General features: G+C 39.4%; 1 long non-coding RNA gene across 1 annotated transcript; it reads left to right on the forward strand.

The window, feature by feature from the left end:
* The first annotated feature begins 11,430 nt into the window (after positions 1-11,430).
* On the forward strand, positions 11,431-25,515 carry LOC122439181. Its single transcript, XR_006268818.1, has 3 exons — positions 11,431-11,518; positions 19,998-20,000; positions 25,468-25,515. It is a non-coding gene; the product is annotated as an uncharacterized LOC122439181 (long non-coding RNA).
* Positions 25,516-26,905: the final 1,390 nt, after the last annotated feature.

Genomic DNA, 26,905 nt, shown 5'->3' on the forward strand with positions numbered 1-26,905 from the left:
GAGTAATATATTGGAGGGCGGGGCTTTCTCGCTGCGATGGGAGGGGGAAGTGGGAAGCATTTCCGCGCTAATTGGTGTAAGTCTTTTGATGGATGGCTCCTGCTGTCCAAAGAGGGCTGGTGCGTAGAGGGAAGATGTCCGGCCAATCAGCACACGTTTTTCATTATCCCCGGAGTCAAATTCTCCGCCCCTTGAGACCACGCCCCTGCCTCTAAGCGTCTCTCATTGGAGGATTTCCCCAAGTGTCTTCGCTGAAGAGGGGGAGTTAAACGCTGCGTTCACTAACCCAGGCCCGGGTAAGGCCTCTGTTGGCAGAAGGATTGGCCAGAATATCGTTCCAGAATGTACTGGGAGTTTTCATTCTGTTCCGTTTAGTAGAGTGGTTCTGCTGTCTTTGTAAAATCACGGTGGCTAGTTCTGACAAAAAAGTGAAGCCCCTATTTTTCATTACAGATGGAGAGGTGGTGGGTTTTCTGTGGTGTGGTTTATTAAGTTTCTAGAAGTTTTCCCATGTGCGCTTTGGAAATCACTGGTTCCTTGCCTTATTTTGCTTTTTGTAAAGTTTAATCAAAGAGTGGAGTTGGGCTACATAGGTTCTTGGTCTTCCTCCAATCTCCTGAATTTGAATTGTGAACAAATTAAAAAAGTTGGTAGTTCTTTAGGGACTTAAAAGGTATGTGGTTGACCCTTAAGAGGAATAAGACTAGAATGATTGCAGTGATTAAAAATCTGAGTCCACAGATCCCGTGTGTGAAACGATATTATTTTTTTAATTTACTGGCCATGAACTTAATTTCTGCTTGTGAGCCTCGCCGGGTAAGTGGGAAGATAATTAGCTTGAAGCGTTCCTGGACTCTTTCCCTCCTTTTTTCCCTGTTCTCACAAATGCGAAGGGTCTGCATTAAAAAGGGGTTGAGGATTGGAGAAGGAGGAGTTGGTTATCATTTCTCACGGACTGTATGTACTTTGATGTCTGGTCCCAAGGCCTCTTCCTGTTAGTGGCTACCTGGGCTTTGAAAAAATGAGACTCTGAAAGGACATCTCTGTTGTTTGCCCTGCCAGATGCTTCCCCGAGGCAAATGACAGGCAAATGACGCAGAACCAAGCTTTGAAACGGGGGCAGAGTTCTGAGAAGAAAAGGGTAGGGAAAACCGGGGAGAAAAAGTTAATGCCTCAAAAATATTATCTCTAAAGCGTCATGGGTCCGTTCGTCAAAGCTCCACTTTGTCAAAGCTCCATTTGTCAAAGGTTCGTTTGTCAAAGCTCCGACCAATGAAGAGTCCTTGGTCCTCCTTGAAAATAAACTCATGTAATGAGTATAAAAAGGCAATTTAAAACATTTAAAAAATTATTTTTACAGTAATGCGTGAGTTTACAAATGTACATATTTCTGCTTTAGTAACAAAGGAACAAATTAGGAACCAAATTAGGAATATAGGTATATACATATGCACTTTTCCACTATTTATTGAAGATGTATGCCCGTGGAGGATGGGATATACTACTAGTTCCTGTCCTTGTGGCACGTGTAGTTTTGTGGGTAATATAAACCGATTTGCTTTGAAGTCACAGATTACTAACTAGGTTTTAGACTTTTAGCAACTTTTTAGTCACATTAAGTTTCCATTGTCGTTTCTTAAAAAAATAGGAACTAAATGCACTTTATTCATAGTGTTATCGGGAGGATTAAATAATACAAAGTACATAAAGAGGTAGGCATTATGCCCAGAGCACAGTAAGTACTTGATAAATAGTACCCTTTATTGCTAACATTTCTTTTGAAATGTTGTGCTTAAAGAGGTATTTCATTCTGTTTTATCTATTTTAGCCTTAGTCTTTTAGAATCAGAGTATTAGAATTGTTTGTTATTGTTGTTGTTTAGTCGCTGAGTCATGTCTGACTCTTTGCAAACCCGTGGACTGTAGCCCACCAGGCTCCTCTATCCATGGGATTCTCTTGGCTAGAATACTGGAGTGGGTTGCCATTACCTTCTCCAGTAGAATTGTTTACTTAACACTAATAAAAGTATCTAAAGTGCATGTGTTAATTTCTATGCCTTTTATACTTAAAATATATGACTGTTTATGTAATAAAAATGTTTCTCTTACATTATGATCTTATTATTACTTTTTATTAAAACCTGAAATTCCCTGTATGAAAAAAAACTATTTCAGTAGTACTGAAGAAGCATTGATTAAATAGAACTCAAATCAAATGAACATTTTTTACCTTTTCTCCTAACCTCTCACCTCCACCATCATTTATATTCCATAATATTAGAATACAGACTGTCATTTAAATAACTTAAAAGTTCTAATTAGCAAAATGTGCAAATGTAAGACAGTTGTGTCCTACTGTAAAAGAAAAAAAAAATGAGCCTTTTGTTAACTGTGATTTTATTTTTAAAGACTGGTAGGTTGAGTGATGAGTCTGTCAGGAATCTTTCAAAGGACTGACTTCCAGGCTATTTTCTAGGCTCAGTGATATATTTGGCTGTCAGTTTCATGCTTTCTTCTCCATCACCAGTTAAGTGCAGCAAGAACTGAAGCTCAGAATAATGGCCTTAAAGCTGGGCAAGAATCCAATACAGTAAGAGGAGGATTTAATCATATTCTCTACATTGCAGACTATTGAAGTGCCTTGAGCAGCAAAAAAAAAAAAAAAAAAAAAAAAAAATTATAACAAGCAGGTAAACACTGATGGCTTATCAAATGCTGCCCTAGCCGTGGGAACTTCCTCCTTGGTTCTGTTTCTGTCCTGGAGACTGGAGGGATCTTTGCACTGCTTTCTGTTGGGGCTCTCTGACAAGTGTCCAGAACTTTGGAATGTAGGTTTGTCCAGCAGTGATGAGGGCCAAAAATATGAGGATCAAAAGGATCACAGCTGAATTGTCTTCCCCTCTACTTCCTGATCCTTCCTGAAACTACTTATTACAGCCCCCTCCGTGTATCCAGCTGTTCTCTGGTGCATCTGCTCTGTCTTAGAAGAGAACTTGCTAGATTGTAGCTTCATGCGGTCTTCCTTGATCTCTGGGATAGTTTGGGGCTGAGAAATTGTGTATAGTTTGGGTGGTGATGGGAAGGCAGGGAAAAGGATACACAGAAATCAGATTACTATCATTTGTAAGATAGAGTGGAAACCTGCCATATAGCTCAGGAAGCTCAACTTGGGACCCTGTGGTGACCAAGAGGGTTGGGATGAAGGGGGGAGTCAGAGGGAGGTCCAAAGGAGAGGGGATATATGTATACATACAGCTGATTCACTTTGTGTGTGCTCAGTCGTATCTGACTCTTTACGACCCTATGGACTGGAGCCCTCCAGGCTCCTCTGCCCATGGGATTCTCCAGGCAAGAATACTGGAGTGGGTTGCCATGCCCTTCTCCAAGGGATGCTTGCGACCTAGGAATTGAACCTGAGTCTCTTATATCTCCTGCATTGACAGGTGGGTGCTTTACCACTAGTGCCAACTGGGAAGCGATTCACTTTGTAGTAGTGCAGAAACTCCCACAACATTGTAAAGTGATTATATGCCAACAAAAATAAAATACAGGATGCCCAGTTAAATTTATATATGTATAATATTATATAAATTGTATATAATTTATATAATATATTATATAAATAAAATTATATATTTATTATCCATTATTAAAATTATACAATATATAAAATTATATATATAATTTTATATATGTAAAATAAAACAGACTAGTAATTTCAGTTATATCTTGCCCTTCAGAGATTCTAGCTACCTTGGATAAAGTCACCCTTTCCAATTAATTGAGATATTCACTGGAAAAATAAACTTTGTCAAGTAACTACTGCTTGGTTATATAAAGGTACCCGGAGACATTGGATGGAGATCTCCCACATGCTTGCATTTAGTCTAATGGCCATAGACTTTGTTGAGTACAGGGCACAAAGCAAAGATCAGTCAATAATCAAGAGTTTATATTTGTTATGTATTTCCCATGTGCTAAACTTAAACACACAATACCTTATTTAGTCCTTTAGCAACTGTGATATTGAGAAATGAGAAATATCTTGTATATCTCCTAGTTGCTAAATATGCTTAACTATTTTACTGTTTACTAAATATACTTAACAGGGCTTCCCAGGTGGTGCAGTGGTGAAGAATCTCCCTGCATACAGGAGACCCAAAAAATGCAGGTTCAATCCCTGGGTCGGAAAGATCCCCAGGAGTAGGAAATGGCAACCCACCCCAGTGTTTGGCAACCTACCCCAGTATTCTTGCCAGGAAAATTCCACCGACAGAGGAGTCTGGCGGGCTATAGTCCATAATGTTGCAAAAAGTCGCACTTGATTGAACTACTGAATGTGTGTGTGCATGCGTGCACACACACACAAATATACTTAACAAAAAACTTGAATTTTGATTTTACAGTATTAAAAAAAAGCTGTAACATTGTAAACTGACTCCTTAACTTCAATACTTATTAATATTTTGCCCATGTTGTCCTTTTACTTTCTGTTTGTCCAGCATTCAACGCATATTTATTGAGGACTTTCTAGATGCCAGACCATTGTGTTTTGTAGTCTCAGATTAAAAATGTTAACGAGTTTGGGCAGTAGGGTGTGTTGATTGTTGTTCTCTGTGAAGATAGTGGTTGGAAGGATCAGCTGGGTCATTCTCCAGGGGCGATTTGTTTCTTTTTTGAAGGTTTATCTCTGGGGTCTGCTGCTTTGGTAGGAGGAGGGATTGGGGATGGAAAATAAGTTCCCTTCCTTATTCAGCTCTCTGTCTATGCTGCTAACCTTCCTTACAAAAGCATGTACACACACATGTACACACCCCTCTACAAAAAATTTTGACAGAGTTGAGATTTGGGAAATGAATACTTTCTTTTTTATTGGAGTATAATTGCTTTACAATGTTGCATTAGTATCTGCTATACAAAGAACTGAAACAGCTATATGTATAACATATATCCTCTTTCTCTTGGACCTCCCTCCCACCCCACCACCATCCCACTGCTCGCAGAACATGGAGCTGAGCACTGAGCTGACTTCCTTCTACTATATAGCAGGTTCCCACTAGCTATCTGTTTTACACGTGTGTGTGTGTGTGTGTGTGTGTGTGTGTGTGTGTGTGTGTGTGTGTGCGCTCAGTCATGTCTGACTCTTAGTGACCCCATGGGCTGTGGTCCACCAGGCTCCTCTGTCCATAAGATTTTCCAGGCAAGAATAGTGGAGTGGGTTGCCATTTCCTCCTCCAGGGAATCTTCCCAACCCAGGGATCAAACCCGAGTCTCCTGAGTCTCCTGTTCTGCCCGTAGTCCGAGACCCCGGTCGGGAAAGAAGACTCCTCGAAACAATGCAATTTGCAATAGGGGAATTTATTACTGACTCGAGCCAGGGCCTCCCGCCCTCACCAAGTGTGTGAGAACGATAAAGGCCCCGAGCCCGAGTTCTCTCGGGTATTTATTAGGTCAAAAAAGCAGCAGGTGGTTGGCGCAAGCGGATTGGTTACACAGCGGGTAGTTGGCGCAAGCGGATTGTTTACACAGTTGCAAGGTAATTTTTGTTGGCCCAATCCTTCGTGGGCTTTCAGCTTTCCCCTGATAGGTTTCCTTTTTCTTGCTAGGCATATGTTGATTGGCTGGCTCCAGGTGGCCTGATAATTATGTTACCCTGGGAAAGTAGGCCTACTCCTAATCTAGGCTGCCTGTCATGGCATTAGCCGTGACAGCCTCACACTGTATTGGTAGATGGATTATTTACCGCTGAGCCGCCTTGGAAATCCCTGTTTTACACAAGATAGTGTACGTATGTTAATCCTACTTTCCCAGTTCCTCCCGCCTCCCCTCCCCCTCACCACTTGTCCACATGTGTTTCTCTACATCTATGTTTCTATTCCTGCCTTCCAAATGTTTATCTGTACCATTTTTTTAGATTCCACATTTATGTGTTAATACACAATATTTGTTTTTCTCTTTCTGACTCACTCCACTCTGTATGGCAGGCTCTAGTTCCATCCACATCTCTGTAGATGACCCAATTTTATTCTTTTTTATGGCTGAGTAATATTCCATTATATGTATGTACTATTCCATGTGTGTACCACATTTTCTTTATTCATTCATCTGTCGATGCACATTTAGATTGCGTCCATGTCCTGGCTATTGAAAATAGTGCTGCAGTGAACTTCGGGGTACATGTGTGATTTTCTCAGGGTATATGCCCAGTAGTGGGGTTGTTAGTTCTATTTTTAGTTTTTTAAAGGACCCTCCATATTGGCTCCATAGATACATATCTCCATAGTGTCCATATCAATTTACATTCCCTCCAGTAGCTCAAGAGTGTTCCCTTTTCTCCACACCTCCAGAAGGTGTAGTTTGTAATTTGTAGTTTGTAGATTTTTTTGCTGATGGCCATTCTGACCAGAGTAAGGTGATACCTTATTATAGTTTTGATTTGCGTTTCTCTAATAATTCAAGAATCTTTTCGTATGCCTTTTGGCCATCTGTATGTTTTCTTTGGAGAAAATTTCTAATCTAGCTTTGTTGTTCCTTTGCATTGTACTAGAATAAGGGACCTCATAGGCCAGAACTTTTGTTCTCTAGATTGGCCTTAATTGCTCGAAGTCACCTACTTTCCTCATTTCTTTAGCCTTTTAGCTCTTTCACTTTTGATCTGAGTTTTGATTTAGTGAAGTTAAGAGGTTGGTGCAAAGGACACTGCAGACAAAAGCCACAGTATGTGCAAAGGCACAGGGAAGAGACTAAGAGTCTATAAATGAAATATGGATCACTCTGCTGGAACACTGGGGGCATTTGGGGGTGTCTAGCAATGAGATGGGGAGTGAAGCAGTTGCCTATCCTAAAGGACCAGGTAGTCATATATACCACTATTGGGATTTCGGACTTTATAGGTTTCTAGGAGCCATCCATGGAATTTAAAGAGAATACCACATTGGATTTGTGCTTTAGAATGACTGTTTGGCATCAGTGTGAAAACTGGAAAGAGGGAGCCAAGAGTAGAGTTAGAAAGAACAATTAGGAGCCATGGCCTTAATCTAGCAAAAAATCGGAAGACTCAACTGAGGGAGTGAGAGTGGGAATGGAAAGGAGGTGGATTCAAGGGACCGTAGAAGGTCTGGCTGATGGATTGTGGTGATTGATTAGATTTGATTGGTTAGGGGATCAGGATGAAGGAGTCAAGAATAATGTTCACATTTCTGGTTCAGGCAAGAGTTGAATGGAGAAGCCTATTTATGTACTAAGATCAGAAAATACAGGAAAAGAGACCAAGTTTGTGGGGGAAGACGTTGAGGTAGTGATGCCTGAGGAAATTCCAGGTGGAGATGTCCTAAGGCATCCAGAGGAACATTGATGCCACAGATAACCTTGAGACTCATTAGAATATGGGGGGGTGGTGGTGATTGACTCATGGAAGTAGATAGTTAGGGGCCATTGGAGATGGTAAGAGAAGCCTGAGGAGGGAGTCTAGGGAACAGGAGTCTGTGAAGGGATCTAGAAGGAAAGGACTTGTTTCAGGATTCAAGAGAAAGTGTTTCAAGAAGAGAGTGAACACCAGTGTCCGATGCTATACTGAAAAAGCAAGACAGGAAACGAAATCATTGAATGTGTAACCCACTCTTGCAAGGAACTCAAACAAGGATAGGGGCCCTGGAGAGAGTGGATGTGGAGTTGAGAGAGAGATTTTATTTTTCAAAGATGAACTAAACTTACACATGTTTATACAGAAACAGGAAAGAGCCAGCAGAGAAAAAGAAGGATCTGACTACTGGAACAATCTAAGTCCTCATATGACACTAGTCAATTTGCGTTTAGTCAGCTGTATTGTTATGGAAGCTTCTAGTCAAATACTCACAGACTACAATGGAAGCACACCACACAAAGGGGCAGAAATTCTATGTGTTTAGCGTGCCAAAATTTTCTAAGTAGATGTTAAGAAATATTACTACATGCTTGATAAATGTTTGTTTTCTATAGCTATTTTATATTCAGTATTTCCAGTGTCAAATTATCCAAAGCATTCCTCTTGATTTAAAATATTCTGACTTGTCAGTTTTAGGAACTTTATATCAGTGTTGAAGTAAGAGTAATAAATAAAAACTTGCATTTTATGTACCCATGTATAGTTAAAATATGATAGAACAAGGCATCTATTTGCAAAAGCTTTAAATATCAAGATTTTGTTGGAAGTCAGCCATACATAGATTGAACTCAAATATAATAAAAGCTTTAGGCACATTACGGAAGTTTCTATTTTTAATGGAAATATACATATATTTACATCAAACAACCATGAATGTTCATGAGCATGGAAATACATGGTTGTGATAACTAATACTGCCAAACAGCCTTGATAAAAAATTTTTCTATAACACACTTCCTGTCAATCTTGGCCTTTAAGAGAACTTTTAATAACTAAAAGCAGTGGTTTGGTTGAGACATCAAATGACAGACTATAGCCTGAGTCTCATTTTTCCCCGTCTCCTGACTTCAATACTTTCATATTTTAGTTGGAAAAATAGTAACAGTACTACATCTGAGGTTTAATTAATTGAAATGATACTCAGAGATAGCACATGTTAGAACTCAATAAATGTTAGATATTATTATTTGGAGAAATAAGTAACCTTCTGTGAGATAAATAAATTACAACCCACGTACCACTGACGTCAATGACTAAGTATATTTAAACTATCAAGGTCTTTGTTCTTTTTTATTTACAATAATAAAATAGTCTTCCAGTTGTTTTCACTTTAAAGTGGCAATTCATCTCCTAGTATGCCAGGTATACGACCTCATAAACTGGGAGTGGTTGGCTTAACACAAATCAACTAACAGACATATACCAATATTATACGTTTTCCTTTAGTCTGTCTTCTGTGAAGCATTTTCTGTAAGTGGACTCCCCCTTACATATAAAAGTGTGTGGTGATTCCCATCAAGAGATAGTAGCTCATTTCAGTTGCTCAGTCATGTCCAACTCTTTGCGACCCCATGAACTGCAGCATGCCAGGCCTCCCTGTCCATCACCAACTCCCAGAGTTTACCCAAACTCATGTTCATTGAGTTGGTGATGCCATCCAACCATCTCATCCTCTGTCATCCCCTTCTTCTCCTGCCTTCAATCTTTCCCAGCATGAGGGTCTTTTCAAATGAGTCAGTTCTTTGCATCAGGTGGCCACAGTATTGGAGTTTCAGCTTTAGCATCAGTCCTTCCAATGAACACCCAGGACTGATCTCCTTTAGGATGGACTGGTTGGATCTCCTTGCAGTCCAAGGGACTCTCAAGAGTCTTCTCCAACACCACAGTTCAAAGGCATCAATTCATTGGCACTCAGCTTTCTTTATAGTCCGACTGTCACATCCATACATGGCTACTGGAAAAACCATAGCCTTGACTAGACGGACCTTTGTTGGCAAGATAATCTCTCTCCTTTTTAATGTGCTGTCTAGGTTGGTCATAACTTTTCTTCCAAGGAAGAAATTTTTAGCAAACTCTTAGTTTACAAGGGTCTTCCCTAGTAGCTCAGCAGGTAAAGAATCAGCCTGCAATGCAGGAGACCCCAGTTCAATTCCTGGGTCAGGAAGATCCCCTGGAGAAGGGAAAGGCTACCCACTCCAGTATTCTTGAGCTTCCCTTTAGTTCAGCTGGTAGAGAATCAGCCTGCCCAGTTTGATTCCTGGCTTGGGAAGATCTGCTGGAGAAGGGAAAGGCTACCCACTCCGGTGTTCTGGCCTAGAGAATTCCATGGACACAGGGTTTTCGTATTTATCTTCTCAGGCTCCCTAAAGTCCTTGCCAGATATTTGGGGCAGAGATTGTGTGTTAGTTTGCTAGAGCCACCGTCACAAAATAGTAATACCACAGACTGGCTGTTTTAAACAACAGATTCATTTTCTCACAGTTCTGGAGGCTGAAGTCCAAGATCCACACGAGAGCAGGCTCGGGTTCTCCTAAGGCCTTGCTTTGCCTTGCATGCGGCCACCTCCTCGCTGTGTCCTCATGTGGACTTTGTGCTCGCATCCTCCTGGTGTCTCTTCCTCTTCTTTTAAGGACAGCAGTCATATTAACTTTTTAGGGACACACCTTTACAGCTTCATTTAACTTCAAGTAGGAAATGGCAACTCACTCCTGTGTTCTTGCCTGGAAAATTCCATGGACAGAAGAGCCTGGTGGGCTGTAGTCCGTGGGGTCCACTGAGCATCTGAGCACAAATCTCTTTAAAGGTTCAATTTCCAAATATAGTCACATATGAAATTGAGGGAGGTACAATTCAGTCCATAACAGATTGTGATTCATATTTTCTTGGGGAGAGCCATAAGGCCAAAGGGGTTAAATGATTTTATTTAGGGTCACTTGACAGGACTCCTCATCCTCCTATTTTCCCCTGTTGAATGTCCCACATTCCCTTCTGGAATTATTTCTCCAGAAATGCTTTCTTGATGGCATGTGTTTATAAACATGATTTTTGGTTCATGAACTGAGTAATGGTATTTTATCCACAGTTGAACTCTTAAGTTCAGAATTTCATTGCTTGATTATAAACTTTTCTTTATTCAACTAAACTGTCTGTCTTAGAGTTCACTACTGTTAATTTTTAGGTGGTCATTTCACAATAGCTTTTGAAAAAGCTTGAGAAATTAAGGGCTAGCTTACTTAAATACTCTCTACCGTACACACCCCTTAACAATAAGGACTTGAAAAAGAAAGAACCTGTTATGAAACTGCTGGTAAAGAATGTGATGTTAAGAACCTCTCTTGGGCTGTGAATTAATAATTGTTGTGGTTCCAAATTTTAAGTTTTTTAAAATAGGGTAATGAATAGGGACATCTTGTGAATATCGATACAAATGAAATGTCCTCTGTGGAACACAGAGTCTGAGTTCTTCTAGCTTTTCCCACCCCACACTCCATCAGGAGCAGCCTGTTTTGATTCCTCTCTGTCCTTCAAGGGTCAAAAAATTCATAGCATATTGGGTAACAGAATTTGTTAATATTTGAGAACTCAAAACATCTGTCTAATCAGACATTTTATTACTCTTACACATTCACATTTATTCTTGATTCATTATATAGTGAAAAAAAAGATGTTTCATACAGATTTATCTCTGAAGATAAGTCTTATCTCTTATCAAACAGAAGGTGTTTTCATAGCCGGTATGACTATGCTTGATCTTAGCTAAAAGACTGAGAAGTGATAGAGCTAGTATGACTATAATCCCTTTTCTTCCAAGAAGAGGCCATCATAACAGTATTCTGCAGAACAATGCCCACACACAAGCCACATCTGCTTCCTTTTTCCTCCCTCCAATTTGAGATCATAACTAAGAGGAATTTAATGAATATATAGACCTAAGTGGACTTCCCAGGAGGTGCTAGTGGATAAAGAACATGCCTGCCAATGCAGGGGATATAAGAGATGCAGCTTTGATCCCTGGGTCGGGAAGATCCCCTAGAGGAGGGCACGGCAACCCACTCTGGTATTCTTGCCTGGAGAATCCCATGGGCAGAGGAGCCTGGTGGGCGATGGTCCGCGGGGTTGCAGTCAGACCCGTCTGAAGCAACTGAGTACACACACACTCACGCATGTGGTAGCGCTCTGTTAACATTCTGAGTAACGGCCAGACTGTTTTCTAAAGTAGATGCACCACTGTACATTCCTACCAGCAAAGTATAAGGGTTCCCATTTTTCCACATTCTCATCAACACCTGTTACTATCTGTTTTTTTGATGACTGCCATCCTAGTGGGATCATACAGTATTTGTCTCTTTGTAACTGGTGTATTTCACTTGGCATAATGTCCTCAAAGATCATTCATGTTGTAGCATGTGTCAGAATTTCTTTCCCTCTTAAGAGTAAATAGTATTCCATTGTATGTATGTACCATATTTGTTTATCTCTTTATACATCAGTAGACATTTGGGTTGTTTCTGTCTTTTGACTTTTGTGAATAGTGCTACTGTGAAGATTGCTGTAGAAATATTTTTTGAGACTCTGCTTTCAAATCTTTTGGGTATTCTGAAGTGGGACTGCTGGATCATATGGTAAGTCTATTTTTAATTTTTGAGGAAACATCATACTGTTTTGTATAACGGTTGCACTATTTTACACTCCCACCAGTAGCACACAATAGTTCTAATTTCTCCACATCCTTGCCACACTTGATAGTTTCTTTTTTCTGTCTTTTTCTTCTTTCTTTTTTTTTTTTTCATTGTTTGTTTTTGATAAGAGCCATTCTAATTGATATGCAGTGGTGTTTTTCTGGTCTTGACTTGCATTTCCCTAATGATTAGTGATGCTAAGCATCTTTTCATATTCTTTTTCATTGTTTTTAAGATTCAACTGATGTTTATCAGGTGTCTTCCAAGACCTCAGTCTGAGTATACAGAAACAAAGTACATCATAATCTCAGACCTCAAGAAACTCTTCTTAGTAGAGTTTGCTACTGGGATACTAGTGGTGCTTCAGACCTTTTTGGATTTACATTGGTTCTAGCTGTGTGACCTTGGGAACATTTTTAACTTATCTTAACATCCATTCTCTCTTCTCTGTAAAAGTAATAACATCCATTTCACAGGGATGTTTTGCCTTTTTATGTTGTGATTGACCATTTATGTATTTTCTTTGGAGAAATGTCTATTCAAGTCATTTGTCCATTTTTTTTTATATCAGATTGTTGTTGTCACTGTTACTGAGTTGTAGGTGTTTCTTACATATTCTTGAAATTAACCCCTTGTCATATATATGATTTGAAAATTTTTTTCTCCCCTTCCATGGATTGCCTTTTCACTGTCTTGGTAGTGAGCTTTGATGCACAATAGTTTTTCATTTTGATACAGCCCAACTTTTAATTTTTTTATTTTGTTGCTTGCACTTTTGGTTTCATATCCAAGAAATTATTGCTAAATTCAATGTCAAGAAACTTTCCCTCTGTGTTTTCTTTTAAAAGTTTTACAGTTTTAGTCTACCCAAACATAAGCAGAAAAATCTTGCCTTAGATTCAGTATCTCTCTTCTTCCTTATTCTCTCCATGTTGTAATCCCTCATGATTTTTGTATCTACTACAAAATGACTAGCTAATCTGAAAAGTTAACCTGTACCAGTATTAATGTGTTATTCCTGTTTCTTATCTATGGGTACTTGAAAAACTCTCAAAGCTAAGTACATAAAATAATGTTGTCATTTGCTTACTAACAAATCTATACTCAGCTAGTCTTGGCTTGAGTGGGTTGGAGGTTGGTAGATGGAATCCTCTGCAGGGTCACTCACTCACTCACATTTGTGGTCTTAATGCCGTGTGGGGCATCAGGTTTGGCTGTGATCAGAATGCTTACATGTGACCTTTTCTTGTGGCTACTGGGCTTTCTCACAGCACAGAGGCTGGGTTCCAAGGCTGATGACAGAGAGAGACAGAGACAGAGAGCAGGCAGAAGCTATATTGTCTTGTCTCAACTAGTTTTAGAAGTCATGCTACATTCCTTCAGCTGTTTTGCAGTGGGGTCTGTGTGCATGCATGTGCTCAGTTGAGTCCGACTCTGTGCAACCCATGGACTATAACCCACCAGGCTCCTCTGCCCATGGGATTCTCCAGGCAAGAATACTGGAGTGGGTTGCCATTCCATTCTCCAGGAGATCATCCCAACCCAGGGATAGAACCCCAGTCTGCTGCATTGCAGGTGAATTCTTTACCTTCTGAGTCACCAGGGAAGCCCCTTTGTATTGGTAGCCTAGCCCAATTCAAGGACAGGGAAAATGGGTTTTTCTTCTTAATGGAGAGCTGCCAAGTTCTGGAAGAGCATGTAAAATGAGAAATAGGGTTCTGGTGTTTTTGAAATATACAATCTCTGTACTTCTCCATAGTAATATACAAATTTTAAAAAGACAGCTTCAAAATCTAAAGAAATGATTGTCTAAGTGGTAATTTCAGGCAGAGTTCTGAAAGGGAACCATGAAGTTTTCTAAGGCTTAAATGAGCCAAGTTTTCATGATAAGTGTTGCAAAGTAGAATTTATTTTTGCAGACTCACTAATCTTAGGATTTGAATGAGATGGTCTAATAAGTTTTTTTAAATCATTCTACTTAAACTTGTACAGAAATATTGCTATCCGAAATGGTCTGGATGTTATCACTGTGGGTTCTTTTTTAAAACTTTGAAACCTCCAAATTATAAAATTAGGAAAGGTTAGACAGTTTGAAAGACAAATGTTGAACAAAGTAATACGTCAAGGAAAGTCAGAAAAAGACATTGGATTTGAAGTTAATTTAGAATTCTATAAAGAAAGAGTGACTGTATTGCCAGAATATGGTCAGTGCTTTTATTTATGCTCTTTTTGGACTTACAGTGATTTACATTTGTGTAACCAGATCTGATTATTTCCATGGTCAATATGAGCCTTTTGAGAAAGTTGCTCATGACTGGGGATAGGGTGGGTGGTGTGGAAAACTACTCCAAATTTTATTGTTTGTTACTTTGCTAAACAGAAAGTTCTATAATTAGATATATTTGATACTTTTTATTTGAACTTCAGTGTAATTACTGGTACAAAATGCTGACCCTCACAGGAATAAAGCATTAAATGAATGTTGAGTTGCTGCAGTTAGTTATCACTTTGATTTGAGAAGAAAGCCACTGTTACTTCGTTCTCTTAGTCACATGATGTTACTGGTGGTGTTTCTCCCACCAGTGGGTTGTGAATTGTGGGTTAAAGGTTAAGGAAACCTGAATGTTATCAGTCAACCAGAATGTTTTCGTAACTCTCCTTTATCATTCCCGGGACAACAGAGCCTTTATTTCATATGTAAACTCAAAGACTGTTGTGGTAGGTACAAGGAGTTCTTGTTAAACAAGTGCTTATTAAAAGTTACCCCGCAGTTGCAGTTGTGGATAGTAATATGAACATACTTACCAATGAGCTAAACTCATGAAATTAGTCTCATCTTAAAGATTCTTTTGCTCATTAGCACTTGTGTCTAGCTCACCCATCAGGTCAGTGTCTTTGTCAAGCAGAATATATAATGTATATGGGACATGCACAGATTACAAAATGAAATTGCAGACCTTGTAAAAAGGATGATAGCAGGATAGATGATTCAGAATGGAATGATTTGAATATCAAAGGATAAGGAGAGGCCGTTGGGAAAATTGATGAAGCTCTGTAATGTTTTGCAAAAACTCTGAAAATTGAGTGTGAAACAAAGACTGATTTATGACTCTCAGACAACTTTATCAAAAGAATTATGCCCCAAATAAAATAAAGTCTACCCTTAATTCATTTTTTGTTTGTTGTGTTAGAATTTAATTGTAATTATAAACTCATTCTTAAATGTGACATGAAATTATTTCATAATCTTTGATTTCTCTTCTCATGATGAATGTCCTTATAAAAATTTCTCATTACTTATGATATTCTCCTTTTAAGTACATATAATTTTCTAGTGATTAGTTATCTGCAGATAATAAGGACATCCTAAAATCAATGCTCTTCCTCTTGGTTCAGTTCAGTTAAGTCACTCAGTTGTGTCCAACTCTTTGCGACCCCATGAATCGTAGCACGCCAGGCCTCCCTGTCCATCACAAACTCCCAGAGTTTACCCAAACTCATGTTCATTGAGTCGGTGATGCCATCCAACCATCTCATCCTCTGTCGTCCCCTTCTCCTCCTTCCCCCAATCCCTCCCAGCATCAGGGTCTTTTCTGATGAGCCAACTCTTCACATGAGGTGGCCAAAGTATTGGAGTTTCAGCTTCAGCATCAGTCCTTCCAATGAATACCCAGGACTGATCTCCTTTAGGATGGACTGGTTGGATTTCCTTGCAGTCCAAGGGACTCTCAAGAGTCTTCTCCAACACCGCAGTTCAAAAGCATCAATTATTCTGCGCTCAGCTTTCTTCACAGTCCAACTCTCACATCCATACATGACTACTGGAAAAACCATAGCCTTGACTAGACGGACCTTTGTTGGCAAAGTAATGTCTCTGCTTTTTAATATGCTATCTAGGTTGGTCATAACTTTCCTTCTAAGGAGTAAGCGTCTTTTAACTTCATGGCTGCAGTCACCATCTGCAGTGATTTTGGAGCCCAGAAAAATAAAGTCTGACACTGTTTCCACTGTTTCCCCATCTATTTGCCATGAAGTGATGGGACCGGATGCCATGATCTCAGTTTTCTGAATGTTGAGCTTTAAGCCAACTTTTTCACTCTCCTCTTTCACTTTCATCAAGAGGCTTTTTAGTTCCTCTTCACTCTCTGCCATAAGGGTGGTATCTTCTGCATATCTGAGGTTATTGATATTTCTCCCAGCAATCTTGATTCCATATTGTGCTTCTTCCAGCCCAGCGTTTCTCATGATGTACTCTGCATATAAGTTAAATAAGCAAGATGACAATATACAGCCTTGATGTACTCCTTTTCCTATTTGGAACCAGTCTGTTGTTCCATGTCCAGTTCTAACTGTTGCTTCCTGACCTGCATACAGGTTTCTCAAGAGGCAGGTCAGGTGGTCTGGTATTCCCATCTCTTTCAGAATTTTCCACAGTTTATTGTGATCCACACAGTCAAAGGCTTTGGCATAGTCATTAAAGCAGAAATAGATGTTCTTCTGGAATGCTCTTGCTTTTTCGATGATCCAGCAGATGTTGGCAATTTGATCTTTGGTTCCTCTGCCTTTTTTAAAACCAGCTTGAACATCTGGATGTTCACAGTTCACATATTGCTGAAGCCTGGCTTGGAGAATTTTGAGCATTACTTTACTAGCATGTGAGATGAGTGCAGTTGTGCGGTAGTCTGAGCATTCTTTGGCATTGCCTTTCTTTGGGATTGGAATGAAAACTGACTTTTTCCAGTCCTGTGGCCACTTCTGAGTTTGCCAAATTTGTTGGCATATTAGCGCAGCACTTTCACAGCATCATCTTTCAGGACTTGAAATAGGTCAGCTGGAATTCCGTCACCTCCACTAGCTTTGTTCATAGTGATGCTTTCTTTTTTTTTTTTTTTTGTATTTTAAATTACTTTTGTTTGTTATCAAATTTTTTTTCATTTATTTTTATTAACTGGGGGCTAATTACTTTACAATATTGTAGTGGTTTTTGTCGTACATTGACATGAATCAGCCATGGATTTACATGTATTCCCCATCCCGATCCCCCCTCCCACCTCCCTCTCCACCCGATTCCTCTGGGTCTTCCCAGTGCACCAGGCCAGAGCACTTGTCTCATGCATCCAGCCTGGGCTGGTGATCTGTTTCACCCATAGTGATGCTTTCTAAGGCCCACTTGACTTCACATTCCAAGATGTCTGGCTCTAGGTGAGTGATCACACCATCGTGATTATCTGGGTTGTGAAGATCTTTTTTGTACAGTTCTTCTGTGTATTCTTGCCACCTCTTCTTAATACCTTCTGCTTCTTTTAGGTCCATACCATTTCTGTCCTTTATTAAGCCCATCTTTGCATGAAATGTTCCCTTGGTATCTAATTTTCTTGAAGAAATCTCTAGTCTTTCCCATTCTGTTGTTTGGAACTCACTGGAGTTCTCAGTCTTGTTTTTGCTGACTGTATAGAGCTTCTCCACATTTGGCTGCAAAGAATATAATCAATCTGATTTCAGTGTTGACCCTCTGGTGATGTCCGTGTGTGGAATCTTCTCTTGTGTTGTTGGAAGAGGGTGTTTGCTATGACCAGTGCATTCTCTTCGCAAAACTCTATTAGCCTTTGCCCTGCTTCATTCTGAATGCCAAGGCCAAATTTGCTTATTACTCCAGGTGTTTCTTGACTTCCTACTTTTGCATTCCAGTGCCCTATACTGAAAAGGACATCTTTTTTGGGTGTTAGTTCTAGAAGGTCTTGTAGGTCTTCATAGAACTGTTCAATGTCAGCTTCTTCAGCATTACTAGTTGGGGCATAGACTTGGGTTACTGTGATATTGAATGGTTTGCCTTGGAAACGAACAGAGATTACTCTGTCATTTTTGAGATTTAATCCAAGTACTGCATTTTGGACTCTCTTGTTTACTGTGATGGCTGCTCCATTTCTTCTAAGGGATTCTTGCCCATGGTACTAGATATAATGGTCATCTGAGTTAAATTCACCCGTTAAAGTACATTTTAGTTCGCTGATTCCTAGAATGTCGACGTTCACTTTTGCCATCTCCTGTTTGACCATTTCCAGTTTGCCTTGATTCATGGACCTAACATTTCAGGTTCCTATGCAATATTGCTCTTTGCAGCATCAGACCTTGCTAAATGCAGGTAGCTGGGCCTTACTCAAAAAGTTTGCAATTCAGTAGGTTTGGCAAGGTTGGTTGGAAAACTTGCTTTTCTAAAGGCTCCAAGTTAATGCTGATGCTGCTGGTCTGATGACCACACTTTGAAAAACATTAGTCTAGAAAGAGCACAATGAGTGAGGTATGGAATTGGCTAGAGATAGGCTGAATGTGGGCCTTCCCTGGTGGCTCAGATGATAATCTGCCTGCGATGCAGGAGCACCTGAGTTCGATCCCTGGGTCAGGAAGATCCCCTGGAAAAGGGAATAACTACCCACTCCAGTATTTTTGCCTGGAGAATCCCATGGGCAGAGGAACCTGGTGAAACACCGTCCATTGGGTCCCAAAGAGTCAGATATGACTGAGTGACTTTCACATTTTTCAGGCTGGATGTGAAGCAGGGACTAGATTATAAAGGGTTTTAAAAAGATGATGTTTGAGGGACTTCCCTGGTGGTTCAGACTCCAAGCTCCCAATGCAAGGGGCCCAGGTTTGATCCCTGGTCAGAGAACTAGATCTCACATGCTGGAACTGACAGCAGAGATCACAGATGCAACTAAGACCCTGGTGCAGCCAAATCAATAAATATTTTTAAAAGATGATGTTTGAATTGGGTCCTGAGGGCCACTGGAAACTCTTGGTTGGTCTTGGTGGTGATGTATTTTTGTTATGGAGAATCTATCTCTGAGGACAAAATTGAAGAGGTCTATTCGAGGAATGGAGGAGAGGCAATGGTTACTTCAAGCACAGAGGTAGCAGAAGAGATAGAGAGGGTGGATAGATGTCAGAAATAGAGGAGGTAGCACAGGAACCATTTACAGAGGTGTGCCTTTAAAAATCCCTTCCCTAGAGAGTAACATGGAGAAGGCAATGGCAACCCACTCCAGTACTCTTGCCTGGAAAATCCCATGGGCAGAGGAGCCTGGTGGGCTGCCATCTAAGGGGTCACACAGAGTCGGACACGACTGAAGTGACTTAGCAGCAGCAGGAGCAGCAGAGAGTAACATGGAAGCATATGTAAAATAGCCAGTGGAATTTGCCCTGTGACTTAAACCAGGGCTCTGTAACAACCTAGAGGGGTGGGATGGTGGGGGAGATGAAGGGGGAGGTTCCGGAGGGAGGGGATATAGGTATACCTATGGCTGATTCATGTTGATATTTGGCTGAAACAAACACAATATTGTATAGGAATTATCCTTCAATTAAAAATAAACAAATTTAATTATTAAAAAATCCTCTCCCTCATTAATTGTCTCCCATCATGAAATTCTGTCATAGAAATTAGGGTCCAGAGTGTGATCTCCAGACCAGCAACATCACAACATCCCAGAAATCGTTAGAAATCCTTGTTTCCAGAGTGTAGCAGTGGGGCCAATATTCTGTTTCATAGAGCCTTCAGGGGGATTCTGATGCACACCAAAGTTTGAGAGACCCTGCCTAAGCAATCATGTCCTTAACTGAACAGAATAAGATGAAATGGAAAATAAAATAAAATCCAAATAAATCAAAATTAAAATGCAAGTCTCCCATGGAATGACCCTGCATTAGGAATTTTTTAAAATAAAATAACACTGGAGTTTACTTGGATTCTTTCTAGTGAGGTGGGTGGCTGACAGCAGGTTTTGGTGGGAGAGGTTGGGCACCTGGTTGGGCAGAACTCAAAGAAAGGGTCTGAGTCAGTAGCCTTGTTGCTGTACTTAAGATGTTAGCTGTTTATTGCCAATCAAGTCTTGCGGTGAGGGGGTATTTTTTAAAATAGGGGTGCCTTTGGAAAGATTCTTAATATACAAAGGGTCTGGCTTTCATTCATTCAACCACAAGATGGCAGCCTCATGTCACTTTTTAAACAGCAAAGTCTAGGAGGAAAAACGAGCTTAAAAGATGCCAACCCATTCATCTCTATCCTGTGTGTGGTTCTGGCATTCTATTTTTTTTTTTTTTTTGGACTTCCTCCATTAATTATGACACTGAAAGGTTTTTTTTCTCAGAGAAGCAAAGAACCAAAGTTTTAATTAAACCCATGGGGGTACTGCCTTAGTAACTACCATGTGCCAGGCACTTAACATGAATTGTTTCATTTACTTCTCATAATATCCCCATGAAATAAGTTCTATTACCTCTCATCTTACTTTGGAGAAAACTCAGGGTCATGAAGTTTAGTGATGAGCCCAAGACTACACAGCCAAAAGGTAGAACTGAGTTTGGAACCCAGGTTAGCTTAACTTGCCAGTAAAACACTCCCACTTAATTCTTGAGAAAACGTTGATTGCAGTTAGTACGTTTTTAAAACCTCAGTTAAAAAAAAAAAACACCTAAATAAAACCTCAGTAAATTAAAGCATTCCCCGATAGCTCAGTTGGTGAAGAATCTGCCTGCAATGCAGAAGACCTTAGTTTGATCCCTGGGTTGGGAAGATCCCCTGGAGAATGGAAAGGTTACCCACTCCAGTATTCTGGCCTGGAGAATTACATAGACTGTATAGTCTATGGGGTCGCAAAGAGTTGGACATGACTGAGCTACTTTCACTTCAAATTACAGCTAGATTCAACCCCAAGTTTTGTAAGATGGGAATCATATATAAGGCTTTAAATAAACCATTCTCCGCATTCCAACATCAGAAATTTTATTGGTTTTATTTTTGGGATGGCATTTAACCTTTTTTAGATCTGTTATAGAAAAGAATAAGGTTTAATTAGAATTTAGGTATAAAACATCTCCAATTCCAACTGGACATTAGAACTAACTCTTTTGCTTCAAAACTTATGGAAATATAGGCATGATTTTCTTAGGACATGTAATAATAATTTTCTACTTTGTAATATAAAATAGTACACAGATAAAATTATCTATTTCCCTGTGAGTCCAGGAAGATAGAATCCATACCTGAGTCATTTCGTTATATTCTGGCCTTATATTGCCTTATTGAGTTGGGTATGGTCAGAATGTATGTAATCAGATAAGAAACAAAATAAATGCAAAATAATCTTTATGAAGAAAATATCAAATTTTATATATAGATAGGACCAGCATCAGTGCATGCTGACCCATCTTGGAGCCTGAGGCAAAAGGCTCCAAAAGGTTTTTTCATGCCCCCTTAAATATTGCACTCACATGGGTACCTCACTTGCTTTACTCTAGTCCCAGCCCTGGAAATACTCCTAAGGGCTTATTCAGATGGGTTTTCTCAATATTTATCCAATAAAATTTTACTGAATGACTAATACATGCCAATCACTGTGCTCAGTTTTTTAAACAAAATGATGAGCAAAGATGGACCTAATTTTTCTCTCATGGAACTTTATTTTTCCTATGTAAACTTGGAAAGCACTCTAATTCAGTACATGGCTATTAGTTACTCACTTCTTTGTTATAAACAGGAAAAACAGGTGGCAAACTGAGCTGTGTAACAGTGCTTTAATGGAGCCCTGTTTCTCTAATGAATTTTTATAACTTCTGAGTACAATTTGCAGATTGAGATCAGAAAATATTCTGAAAGAAGTTTGACCTGTTGATATAAACCATCATCCTTACCTCCTCTTCTTCCATTGGTTTTCTGAACAGGAAGATCAACACACTCTCATAATCAAGGATACCATATGTTGTTTTCCAGTTTCATAATGGTTATGAGTATGGGTTTGGGATGGTCATGTTGAGTCGATGAGGTATTAAGAATGACTGGTATTTTAGTGCTGGGATTTGCCTCTCAGCTCTAACACTTTGTATTATTAGCAGGGTAACTTTGGAGAATTTCACATCTCTCTGCTGCTGTTGCCTCCTTGGCTAAAGGAAGATAATGAGTAAATAAACTAATCTATATACGGTGCTTAGAGAATTCTTTGATACATTGTAAATGCTGTGTATGTATACTCCTACTAGAATCGGATAGGACTGAGCGATTGAGCACACACATACTAATAATAGTAGTAGTTACATCATTGTGATCCTGTGTAAATTACTTGCTTATCTAAACTTCAGTTACCTAAGTGGCATATGGAAAAAACAACAGTACTTTTATCATGAGGCTCTTGTGATGACTGAGAGAACAAATGAAAATCAGGTAGCTTGGTATCTAAGTGCTCAAAAATTGGTAGCTTTTATAACAATGTTTGTCTTCTTAACTGAGGATCCTTTATAATCCAGTAGGAACTATAGATTACTCATCTTGTATACTTGGTGTTGTTCATAGTGTCTGGGACACAACAGATACTCGATAAATCTTTGATGAGCGCATTTAGAAATAAATATTGGATTCATACAAGCCCTAAGTTCTGAAGTGTGTGTACAGTTGTGAAGTAAATAAAGGTCATTTGTATGTGTATGTGGGGTGTGTGTGTGTGAGGGGGAGAGGAAGAGATTATACCCATCTAGGAAAGTACTATGGTCTGAATGTTTGTGTCCCCCCACCCCCGAAAGATACAAACTGACATATAATGATATTAGGAGGTGGGGCCTTTGGGATTAGGTTATGATAGCTCTGCCCTCATGGATTAAATTAATGCCCTTATAAAAGAGGTTTCAGACCTGTAAGGACACAACGAGAAGATGTCAGTTTGTAACCTGGAAAGGGCCTTCACCAGAACCCAGTAATACTGGCACCCTCTTCTGGGACTTGCAGCCTCCTAGACTCTGAGAAATCCATTTGTGTTGTTGATAAGGCACCGATCTGTGGGATTTGTTGTAGCAACTGGAATGGATGATGACAGGGTAAATGAAGAGCTCTACTGAGTTCCAGTGAACCTTTTCTGTGCGTCCCTTGCTAGTGCTTAATAAAGACCACAAAAGAAGGCTTCAAAAAGACAATGCAGATTTTTGCATTGTAAAAGAGAATATTCCTAATTCTCTGTCAATTTCTCTGACAAATCACCCAAGTCAAGTGGAGTTATTCAGGTAGATATCAGAGTAGATTAGTTTATTGGAAAAATATACAGCTGAGAAACACAGAATAGTGGTGACATTTTTTTCCCCTTTTCTCCTTGATCCTCTCCTTCTTGGTCACGTTCTTTCTTTAGCTTATCCTTTTATTTTCTTTTTAAAGCTTTTTCAAAAGTTAGGGAAAGAACACCAAGTCAATCAATATTTACTTTGAAGATTAAGTGCTGTAACTTTTTTAGAGTATGTCTTTTAAGTTGATGCCGTATGAGGCTGTCTGGACTCCCACCCCATATCTGGAAAGATTTCATCTGCATTCACTAAGAATTAAATCATACTGAACAATTGACAATAAGAAATAGTCACACCTTAGTTATGGGAGTCAAGCTCTAGTGGTTTTATCATCATAATGTCAGGATTGTTGGACTAGTTAGAAAAAAAATCCATTATCTTCTAGAATTTTGCCAGTGCCTGTTAAATAATCAGTTGAATTAAACTATCCATTTAAGAAAAGAACTAGCCTTGAAGGTAAGAGTGTGAACTCTTGAGTTAAACTGCTTGGCTTTGAATTCCTATTATAATGTTTGCCAACTATGAGACTTCTGTAGTTTACTTAACCTCTTCAAGTCTGTTCCCTCATCTCTAGACTGGAGATAATAATATCTGTCTCATAGTTGCTGTAGAAATTAAATGTATGTAAAGTGCTCAGCCCAGTGTTAGCATATGACAAGTGCTCCATAAATATTAATTATCATCACTGTTATTCAGCTGATTGAGCATCCGATGGCTGCAGTCACTGGTGAAGTCACTTCCAAAAGGGGAAAAGTCAGAGCATACATTTTTTCCAAGGTTGCTATTTTGCAAACTTTAATATTAATGCACTCAATTCAAGGGATGAACTTCAAAAAATTGGATAGCTGAAGAGGAAAATTACCTAATCACCAATATCATTTAAAAAGATTGTTTCAAATTACACTGAATACTAATACTGAACTGTTAGGGAATGAGAATATGGATCATGCCCTAAATTATTTCATCTTCTTAACTGCACCCCATAGACACCTTCTCAGAAAATATCAGTGACTAGGAGCTCTTTCAGTGTGTATATATTAGAGAATGTATAGTGTGCAAACTCTTTCTTTGTTTTTTTTTTTTTAATTTTTGGCCACACCTCATGACTTATGGGATTTAAGCTCACTGACCAGGGATCAAACCCATGCCCCCTTCAGTGAAAGCATGAAGTCCTAACAACTGGTTTACCAGGGAATTCTCTTTGAAACTAGTTATAATAACTTCTGCAAAAATTCCTAGGGTACCAGAAATTTCCAAATGGTTGGATATAAAAGAAACATGAATTTAAGGTAAGATATTTTAGTCTGTCTCTTCCACCACCAAGTGAAAATGCATGGGTATTTGGTTTAGGCAGAAGAACCAGAGTTATTTCCAGCCACTTTCTATAATATAAACTCATGTGAGTAAAAATATGAGTAGCTACTATTTAGTTCAGTTCAGTTCAGTCGCTCAGTTGTGTCTGACTCTGCGACCCCATGAACCACAGCACACTAGGCCTCCCTGTCCATCACCAACTCCTGGAGTCCACCCAAACCCATGTCCATTGAGTTGGTGATGCCATCCAACTATCTCATCCTCTGTCATCCCTTTCTCCTCCTGCCCTCAATCTTTCCCGGCATCAGGGTCTTTTCTGATGAGCCAGCTCTTTGCATCAGGTGGCCAAAATATTGGAGTTTCAGCTTCAACCTCAGTCCTTCCAATGAACACCTAGGACTGATCTCCTTTAGGATGGACTGGTTGGATCTCCTTGCAGTCCAAGAGACTCTCAAGAGTCTTCTCCAACACCACAGTTCAAAAGCATCAATTCTTCTGCGCTCAGCTTTCTTTATAGTCCAACTCTCACATCCATACATGACCACTGGAAAAACCATAGCCTTGACTGTTTAGTAGGTTCTGTATTTAGGTCTGTCAAAAGCATTTGATTTCCATTAAAGTGTTTCTCTGCAGAGGGTCAAGAACCTACTCATTTTTCTACCCTATAGATCCAATGTTATTTTTGTATTTTATTTTGGGGCACAGTTTCAGGATAACCCACCAGTGGTTTTACTCTAGAGATATGATTATCTATTGAAAGTTGATCAGTTTGAAATCTGAATTTTGCATGGATTAGGTAGGGGGCTTTTCTGGTGACTGAAACAGTAAAGAATCTGCCTGCAATGTCAGAGATTCACGTTTGATCCCTGGGTCAGAAAGATCCCTTGGAGAAGGGAATGGCAACCCATTCCAATATTCTTGCCTGGAGAACTCCATGGACAGATGAGCCTGGCAGGCTACAGTCCATGGGGTTGCAAAGAGTCGGACATGACTGAATGACTAATACTTTCACTGTTTTCAGGGCTAATTTACCTGCTAAGATATTAGGGTCTATGGGCTTTTTATTTTATTTATTTATTTTAATTGGAGGATAGTTGCTTTATAATATTGTGATGGTTTTTGCCATACATCACTGTGAATCAACCATAGGTATACATGTGTCTCTTCCATCCTGAATACTCCTCCCACCTCCCTTCCCACCCTATCCCTCTGGGTTGTCACAGAGCACTGGCTTTGGGTGCCTTGCTTCATGCATTGAACTCACACTGGTTATCTGTTTTACATATGGTAATGTATATGTTTCCATGCTATTATCTCAAATCATCGCATCCTCTTCTTCTCAAACTGAGTCCAAAAGTCTGTTCTTTAAGTATCTCCTTTGCTGCCCTGTACATAGGCTCATTGGTACCATTTTTCTAGATTCTATATATATGTGTTAATATATGGTATTTGTCTTTCTCTTTCTGACTTACTTCGCTCTGTGTAATAGGCTGTAGGTTCATCCACCTCACTAGAACTGACTCAAATGTGTTTCTTTTATAGCTGAGTAATATTCCATTGTGTATATGTACCACAACTTCTGTATGTATTTATCTACCGATGGACATCTAGGTTGTCATGTCTTGCTGCTGCTGCTGCTGCTGCTGCTAAGTCGCTTCAGTCGTGTCCAACTCTGTGCGACCCCATAGACAGCAGCCCACCAGGCTCCTCTGTCCCTGGGATTCTCCAGGCAAGAACACTGGAGTGGGTTGCCATTTCCTTCTCCTGTCATGTCCTAGCTATTGTAAATAGTGCTGCAATAAAGCTTTTGCACAATGAAACTATAAGCAAGGTGAAAAGACAGCACTCAGAATGGGAGAAAATAATAGCAAATGAGACAACTGACAAATAATTAATCTCCAAAATATACAAGAAGCTTTGTAGTTCAATCCAGAAAAACAAATAACCCAATCAAAAAGTGGGCCAAAGACCTAAACAGACATTTCTCCAAAGAAGACTTACAGATGGCTGACAAACACATGAAAAGATGCTCAACATCATTCACTATTAGAGAAATGCAAATCAAAACCACAATGAAGTATCATCTCACTCTGGTCAGAATGGCCATCAAAAAAAGTCTACAAACAATAAATGCTGGGGAGTATGTGGAGAAAATGAAATCTGGTATGGGCTTTTTAAAGGCCTGCATTTGAGACCTGAAAAAGAATTCTTTGAATTGGCTCAAAAATGCAATAGAAAGCTGAGAAATCATAATGGAAAAATATTAAATCAGGTATTTACAAAATATATTTTTTCAATGTTAATAATCTTAAATGTATCAGTCATAAAATTTTATTCAGTTTGGAAACTTTAAAAAATTAATTTGCTCACCTGGTAGGAATTCCTAAGTAGGT

Source organism: Cervus canadensis, chromosome 4 (genome assembly GCF_019320065.1).
Source record: "Cervus canadensis isolate Bull #8, Minnesota chromosome 4, ASM1932006v1, whole genome shotgun sequence".
In the NCBI taxonomy this organism is placed as follows: Eukaryota; Metazoa; Chordata; class Mammalia; order Artiodactyla; family Cervidae; genus Cervus; species Cervus canadensis.